The following is a 7381-nucleotide window of genomic DNA, read 5'->3' as shown; positions in this document are numbered from 1 at the left end:
TTGCACAGTGGGGAAACATTAGCTGACTGGATTTCCCTGGTGAGCATCTTCCCAAATCAAGAGGCTATAAACTGTGTTAAACCCGCTTTGACTTCAGTCCTTCAGTATTCAGAAATATTTTGATTTTAGTCATGGCTAAGTCAGAAGTGCCACATTCATACACAGGATCCTTTATGAGATACAGAATAACAAATCCTTACTCAATTGTAAATGAGAGGGGAAAGGTCTCTTGCTCAAATTGTAGATTCATTTAGGAGTTATGAATAAATTTGTAATAAAAAAGCAGAACTGAAATGAAGTCAGCCCCAGCTAAACTGAGCAAACCAATATTTCACACATTTTTATCATTCTCTGGCCAAAATTGCAATGAAATGTGATGGCAATAAGCAGAAACATTTTTCACTGTGTATTTTACTAATCACAATTCTTTATCAGATCAATTAATGAGATATAAAATGGCAAAATGTTCCTCAATCCCAACCATGAAACCAGATTCAAAACTGGTGTGTTTGTGAGAAGTTGTTACAGTACTGGTAACAGAGGAGTCTTTCCAAAGTGCAGCTGCAGATTAATTTTTAAACACTCAGTCCTGGAAGGATGAGGATTGGTAACTACTTGAGAGAACAAAGTTCTGCAAGTCCCTAATGCACTCAACAGGAAAACAATGTGTCTTGAGATGACCTGCAGAGTAAGGCAGCTGAAACAGTTGAGTGGGGTAGGAGACACAATTATTCCTCGTGTGTCCTTTTTCTCCTTTGGATTTATCTTAAGATGAAGGTATCACTATAGATCAAAAATTAGCATTTCGGTAAAAGCAGATTTTTAATGGTTAAAAGGATGATTTTGATGTTTATGTGTAATTTCTTCAAGAATTATATAATTCTATGAAAAATAAGTTAACTGCAAATCAAAGAGTCTCCCACACAGATTTATGCTGACTGTTAAAAAAACCCGAAGTTACAAGGGCAAAGATTTATTCTGAGTTGTTCCTTTAAGGAAATAAAACATTTGAAAGAGTTTCAACTACTTTCCTGTTTAATATTTCCTGCTTAACATTAATTTAATCTACTGTTTTTTCAGAATTGTGTTTAACATGCATTTCCTGCCACCCTGAACTGAACTCCTTTTGCAGCTGATCCATGGTGATGTTAATATTGCCTTATACCATAATATCATAAAGGTTTAATCTGATGTTTGTTGGCATGTCCCAGCACTCCCATTCTGCAGTTGCTGTTTTACCAAATGATATTCAGACCACGTAGCAGAAGTAGAATTCTGTTGAATTTTCCTAAAGTATTGCTTTGTCTCCTGCAATGCTTTAGCAAAAGAAGTTTGAATAAAAACAGAGAACATGCAGAGGTACAAAGAGTTGCCATGTTACCTACCCATGGTTTTGTGTTAATTTTCCCCAGAAGTTGAGTTCTTTCCTTTCTACAGACCTTTCAGCAAAAAGACCAGCCCATTCCTTAACTATGGTTGCAAATTGAGTCCACAAATTGTTCCAGAGCAGAAGGCATCTTTTACAATATCTGCAGACTTGGTTATGAAGATTTTAACAACCTTGCCTGCATTATCCTGCAGCTTTTATTATTTTCTTCATCCAGACAAGATGTTGTTTGTATCAATAGGTGTTTATCATAACTGAAGTGTAAGTCAGACTTACAGTGGCTCTATAAATGAGATTAGCTGGAGCAGCACTGTTGGTAAAATTGTAGGAATTGCTCAATATTCTGGACAGATTTAGGGGTAGATCAAGTCACAGTTTGTGCGTGAGCCCGTCCTCTAATTTAAATTGGGCAGGCTTTTCTCTTTATTTGTTAAAATTATATACTTACCTCAGAATTGCTGCTGGGTCTTCCCAGAAGTGGATCCAAACTTGTGGCAGGGCCGAATTTTAAATTTTTAAAGAGTGTAAGATATTTTTGGATTCCACTATAGCAAATGGACTAGATACATGTTCTACCTAAAGAATTCAGAAGTTTAATAAATCTAAATATGAACTTCCAGAATAATGACAAACATTTCATATGACTTAAAGCTATTTATTTTCATATTATTTTTTTTTTTAATTTTATTTAACGCTGTAACTATTCTTGTCTGAAAACTCAGTTTTGCCATGACAGTATCTTGCTCCAGGAGAGACTTCATGAGCCCAGCTTGTGCAGAAATTAGAGACAAGTTTAGGCTGAGCCTGTGTTCAAGTGGAAGATGTTCCCCTGAACCAAGCAGGACATGCACATTTCAGCACGCAGTGCTTAATTTAAATGCAGAATCTGAACCTAAGAGCAAATGGATCTCATTGGATTCAATGACAAAAGAGAACTGGAGCACTCTCTTTGTTCACCTGTATATAAAGCAGCTCACACAATTTCTGCTCTGTTTGGGATCACAGTGGTAGAGGAATGAGGGCTCTTATTATGGATTCAAATTTTCAAGGTCAGCTTTGAATTGATTTGAAGGTTGCAGCCAGATGGTTCTAAAGATAATACTTTGCCACAGATGCTCAGGACAGAGTTTCTTCCTCTTCCTGTGTTGAGGCTGATAATTGATTATTATATAAAACTGAGATATGTAAGCTCAGTCTGAGGTCATCAAAAGACAATGAATCTCTCACTCTCCTGTTCTAGAAAACTTCTAAATGTTTTACAAATTTCAAACTTATGCCATCTTGTGATCTGGGCTTTGTCAAAGCACCAACATTATCAAACCTACTCGGTGTGATGAATGAGTAAGGAATAAGACTCTGAAGGAAGATTTCTTTATTGCATTTTCAATATTTCATCCTCCTTGTTATATATCGAATTTTCCTCTTTTTATGTATAAACATTAAGCTAAATGTTTTTCAATGAAAATAGTGCCATCAAGGATAATAGCTATAAATGAGGATCTTTTATTATGTAACCTCTGTGTGCATTCAGGCCAAGCTGCCAAGAGGCAAAATTCTATTTGAATTCACTGTCCATGACTTGAAGGAAGCAATTGACATAGGCTAAGACTCCACTTAGATAATGAGGTGACCTGGACAGCAAGATTGAGAGTAAAAGAGTAATGAGAACAATACTGTATTTTGAAGGGACAGTAAAATTATGCAAAGCATATGGATATAGAAATTTTTTATTTGTCATTTTCAGTCATAGATGACAAATGAATATAAACCTTCTTCTGAAGACTTGGAAATCTGTTGACAATGAAGAAATATCAAGATTTAAAATGCCTGAAGAGACTCTTGAAATAGGAGATTTGAACAAAGTTTTATGATGGAAGTTGAAAAAAATTAAGTATTAAAAATGTAAGTTATGGTTGTGGGATTTTGCAAGAGAGTAGGGAGTATTTGTCCATGCAGGTGAATGCAGCTGTAGCAAATTTTAATTCTAGACCTGTAATCAAAATGAAAAGACTAATCCAACAAGTGATTTGTTAAAAATATTTATCACCCACAGCACAAGACTGCTGATAGCAGAAGATTTTTGGCTTTGTGACATAGAAAGCAAAAGAGAAAATTGATGTGTCCTCATACAAAGAGAGTGTGATTAATGAATGACAGGCACAGTGATAGTGAATTGGATTCCTTGGTGGAACTTTTCTCTTGGCTGACAATGTCTTTTAGAGCTTGTCCCACCTCCACTGCACAGGGTGTTCTTGGTCATGAGAATCAACCTGAATAGCTGCTAAATGACCAGGCACCTATTTCCACTGTAGTTCTACATTATTCATGTTATGTTTGTGTTTCTACCTCTTCTTCCCACCAGGGAACTTTCAGACACATCAATCTGTATCCCTCAGGAAAGCAGCTTTGGCATCTTTTTAGTCATATTTTCCAGCTCAGGACGTCCCCACATGAGTCTCCCCCTGGGTAAGAAGCGCTTGACAAATGATTTCCACCATAACACCAGTTTCTCTTCTTCTCTCCTCGCAAGGAAGGTTTGGTTGGTTCCCTCCACATCTGTATTTTCCCAAGTTTCACAGGCCTTTGCAGGTCTCTGGGCCCAAGGAAGAGCATTTAGAACATTCATTTATCTGAAACTAGATTCTATGGTGAGCTGCTGATGAGCACCATGATTGTCATCACCATGTTTACATGTGTTCTGGAGCTCTTGTGCATCCCATAATGACATTTTTCTTATCTACATGCTTTACTTTTCAGGATGGTTCATGTTCTTCTTCACTTGGAACACAGTGCAGAGGGTGAGGTCTGTTTTTGTAACTGTCTGGAATGATTTTCCCTTCCCCCGTTACCCCTGTTTCAATTTGCATCTGGGGGAGAGGGTCTTGGGCATACAATGCGGAGCAAAACCTTTTAAAATACAAGATGGAGCTACAGATTTTCATGCTCTCATTACCTCTGAACTTACAGGATGCTTCATTAGTTTTGAATAAAGAGCCTTTTTCAGTCAGTGACTGCAGTTTTGTGTCTCAGCTGGGTAGAAAAGAAAACCCACCAGGTTTGTTAGAGATCTGTTCTGAGAGACATTCAGTATCAGATCAGTGACTGCAAAGTTCCTGATAAAGGTTTGCCTGAGTCAGTGAGGTGGTCATTTGAAGACAGCACCTGAAGGGAGTTTTGGGAATAGATCTCCTAATCTTTGTGGAATATAGCTAAAAAATTTGTGAAATAACAAGTGAACATTGCACTGACCAAAACCTGACATTGCACAGAATTATTTCAGGTATAGATGGTGGATAGATGTGTAGTAGACAACACTTTTAAAATGATAAATGTTTACATTGCATCAAGCATAATCTTACTTTGTGAAAATATGAAACATTTAGAAAATAGGTATGTGTAGAAAATAGGTACATCTAAAAAATAGAGATGGGAAGACGTTTTTGGTTTCTAAAAGGGGCTACACAGAGGTTCAACATCCTAAAATCAGAGGCTGGTGTGAGAGTCTTGCTCCTTCTGCAAAATTTTGCAAAATGTGTCAAGGAAGGGATCTTACCTGAGAGCTTTGTATTCATGGAGGCAGTCTGCAACACCAAAATTGTTTCCCTGGAGCACCTGAAGATCCTCATTCCTGAATTACAAACCATTATCTGGGGTTTATCACTGGGTGGAGAACCTGGCTGTCTGTATGCAGTTCTGGTCCCCAATGCTAAGGAAGCTTTAGAAAAAGTGTGACAGGGAGGAGAGAAAATTGGTAATGTGTAAGCAACAGAAACTGAAGTGAGGGAGTGACAGGGTTAAGCAAAGTAGTCTAAAAGAGGAAAAGTCAGATAAAATTATATCAGTCTATAAATAACTTCTAGGAATAATAATGTAAACGAAAGAACGGAGTTATTTGTAGTCTCAGAAGGTGATTGAATGAGAAATCAAAGCTGGAAGCTAAGACAGGAAAAGCTGGAATGGGACTTTCTGAGCTACAGGAACATTCAGGCTTTGGAAGAGTTCTGAAGGGGAGAAGTTGGGACAACATGATTAACTAGACACTCAAGAATAGATTATTTAATCTACTAACAAAAAATTTAGACAATTGGCAATATTTCTGAACAGTCATTTTTAGTCCTGATATCTGAATTTCTGAGCATTTTCCTAATTTAAACACTAGTAGGAGCTCACCTTAGGAGCTGTCTGTGCTGCTGCAGCAATGAGTGCTGACCTTGCTGTACAGACAGCTGGATGGTTTACGCTGGATCTGGCTTCAAAAGATCCCTCACAACGTGAAACTTCACTTCTGATGAAGTGATTTCAAAATCCAATGTTGGTGCAATGCAGTGTCGTGCAGATGCAGAGTTAAACTTTATTATGAAAGAAGAAGCTTTGCTTTCACAGTTATTAGATGAGCTTCTCAGAGAGGTATCATTCTGCAACACTTGCAGTTCAAGCTGAAATAAAGTGCTGTAATTACTGCCATGGACAATTTGTTGGAATAAAATATTTTCAGCTGTGCTATTTAGCTTTTGAGCACATGATAATAAATCTGGAATCCCAGAGTCATTAAATTAAAATACACCAAACAACCACAGGGAAATTACACGAGAAAATTACCTTCAGCAAAACATATATTAGTAGTTTGTGATCTACATTTTCATTCTTAGGAATTATATTTCTATTAGAGTTAAATTTACAAAGATACCAAGAGACTTTTAGTGATACTGACCCAAAACCAACTACAATATGTTTGTTATCTCAAAGCTTAGGTGTATCAATTGTATAGAAATATATTTCTGCTATTGAAGGTGTGTCCTATTCAGAAATAATTTGAAGTGCAATTTTTTGTGTAAGTGTGCTGTATTTATTGTTTCAGTTTGTGGGCAGTAGGATTGTATTCACATTTAATGTCCTGATACTGGTCCTGATATGCTTAATATTGTAGAGCAAGAAATCACAGACGTGTTAGATTTCTGTTATGTTTAGGGGATCAGACTCCTTCCTGCTGAAAATACATGCACACCTGCTTGGAAGTCCATGTTCTACATCTCTTTCTAGTTTCTAATGTAAAAAAGGATCTTGTGTTTCCTTTGCCTTGCTCATCTCCCACCACAGCAGCCTTTTTGGAGTTGCACCTGGTTAACAAAACCCACAACAGGGAGTCTGGTCTATAGGGAAAAGGCAAAGCAGGGAAAATGTGTGCTTCTTTCTCAGTTAAAGATGAGATAAACCAGGTGCAACCCCACCAAAATCAGAGTACTTCTCTGAAATTGTGATAGAAATTAAAGGAGAAAATATATTTTCAGTTTTATGGGGCCCAAGCAATGCTAGATGTACTGACCACTCTCTGGAAGCTGGTTCTCCAACTCTGTTGCAAACAACCAGATCTTGAGCTGAGGTGGTCCTTTTTGCTAAGGAGACCAATAGGTCTGCACTGAAAATTTAACTTGGCTGGTAGCACAAAGGTGAGGAAGGCTGAAGGCCAATTTGCACCTGGCTTTGAGTGATTTTGGCTTCCTTCATGCTCTGCTTCATTATCATCCTTAAGAGAGGCACCTGACCTTCCCAATGACCCACAGGAGAACACAGCTGAAGTGCCAGTCATAGCATGCTGGTGTTGTAAGCAACATTCAAAGCTGTATTAAACAAATATAAAACATCCTAGAATATTTAGTACTGATTTTTTTCAGCACACTGGAGCTCAAAGTGTAATGGAGGATGTGAGTATGGTGATTAATGAACCTCAGAGGTCAGAGCAGTGGGAGAGTTCATTAGCTACTACGATTTTGTTACTCATGGTATAAAATTCAATTGTTTGTGTCCATCAATGTTTCCAATACATTGTGTGTCAGTGCAATGTCCTGGAACTGCAATCATCAATGTAAGAGAAAATTTATGGAGCGAGCCTGTAAATAACTGTGTAAGTTCTCAAGTGGTGTTGCTGAGTTAATATGTTATTAATGTATAACACTGTGTTATGAAGCAGTAAATAACCTCACTTACTGGCTGCAC

The 7381-nt window shown here is 37.5% G+C and overlaps 1 long non-coding RNA gene across 1 annotated transcript; it reads right to left on the bottom strand.

Moving 5' to 3' along the window:
• Window positions 1-3098: 3098 nt before the first annotated feature.
• Window positions 3099-6880, bottom strand: LOC135444815 (uncharacterized). The gene is made up of 4 exons (XR_010439288.1): window positions 6711-6880; window positions 5558-5823; window positions 4941-5102; window positions 3099-4417 (listed from the first exon to the last, which is right to left on the bottom strand). It is a non-coding gene; the product is annotated as an uncharacterized LOC135444815 (long non-coding RNA).
• Window positions 6881-7381: the final 501 nt, after the last annotated feature.

Source organism: Zonotrichia leucophrys, chromosome 3 (assembly GCF_028769735.1).
Source record: "Zonotrichia leucophrys gambelii isolate GWCS_2022_RI chromosome 3, RI_Zleu_2.0, whole genome shotgun sequence".
Taxonomy (NCBI): Eukaryota; Metazoa; Chordata; class Aves; order Passeriformes; family Passerellidae; genus Zonotrichia; species Zonotrichia leucophrys.
Note: the sequence above shows the minus strand (reverse complement) of the source record. Positions and strands in the feature narration are given on the sequence as shown.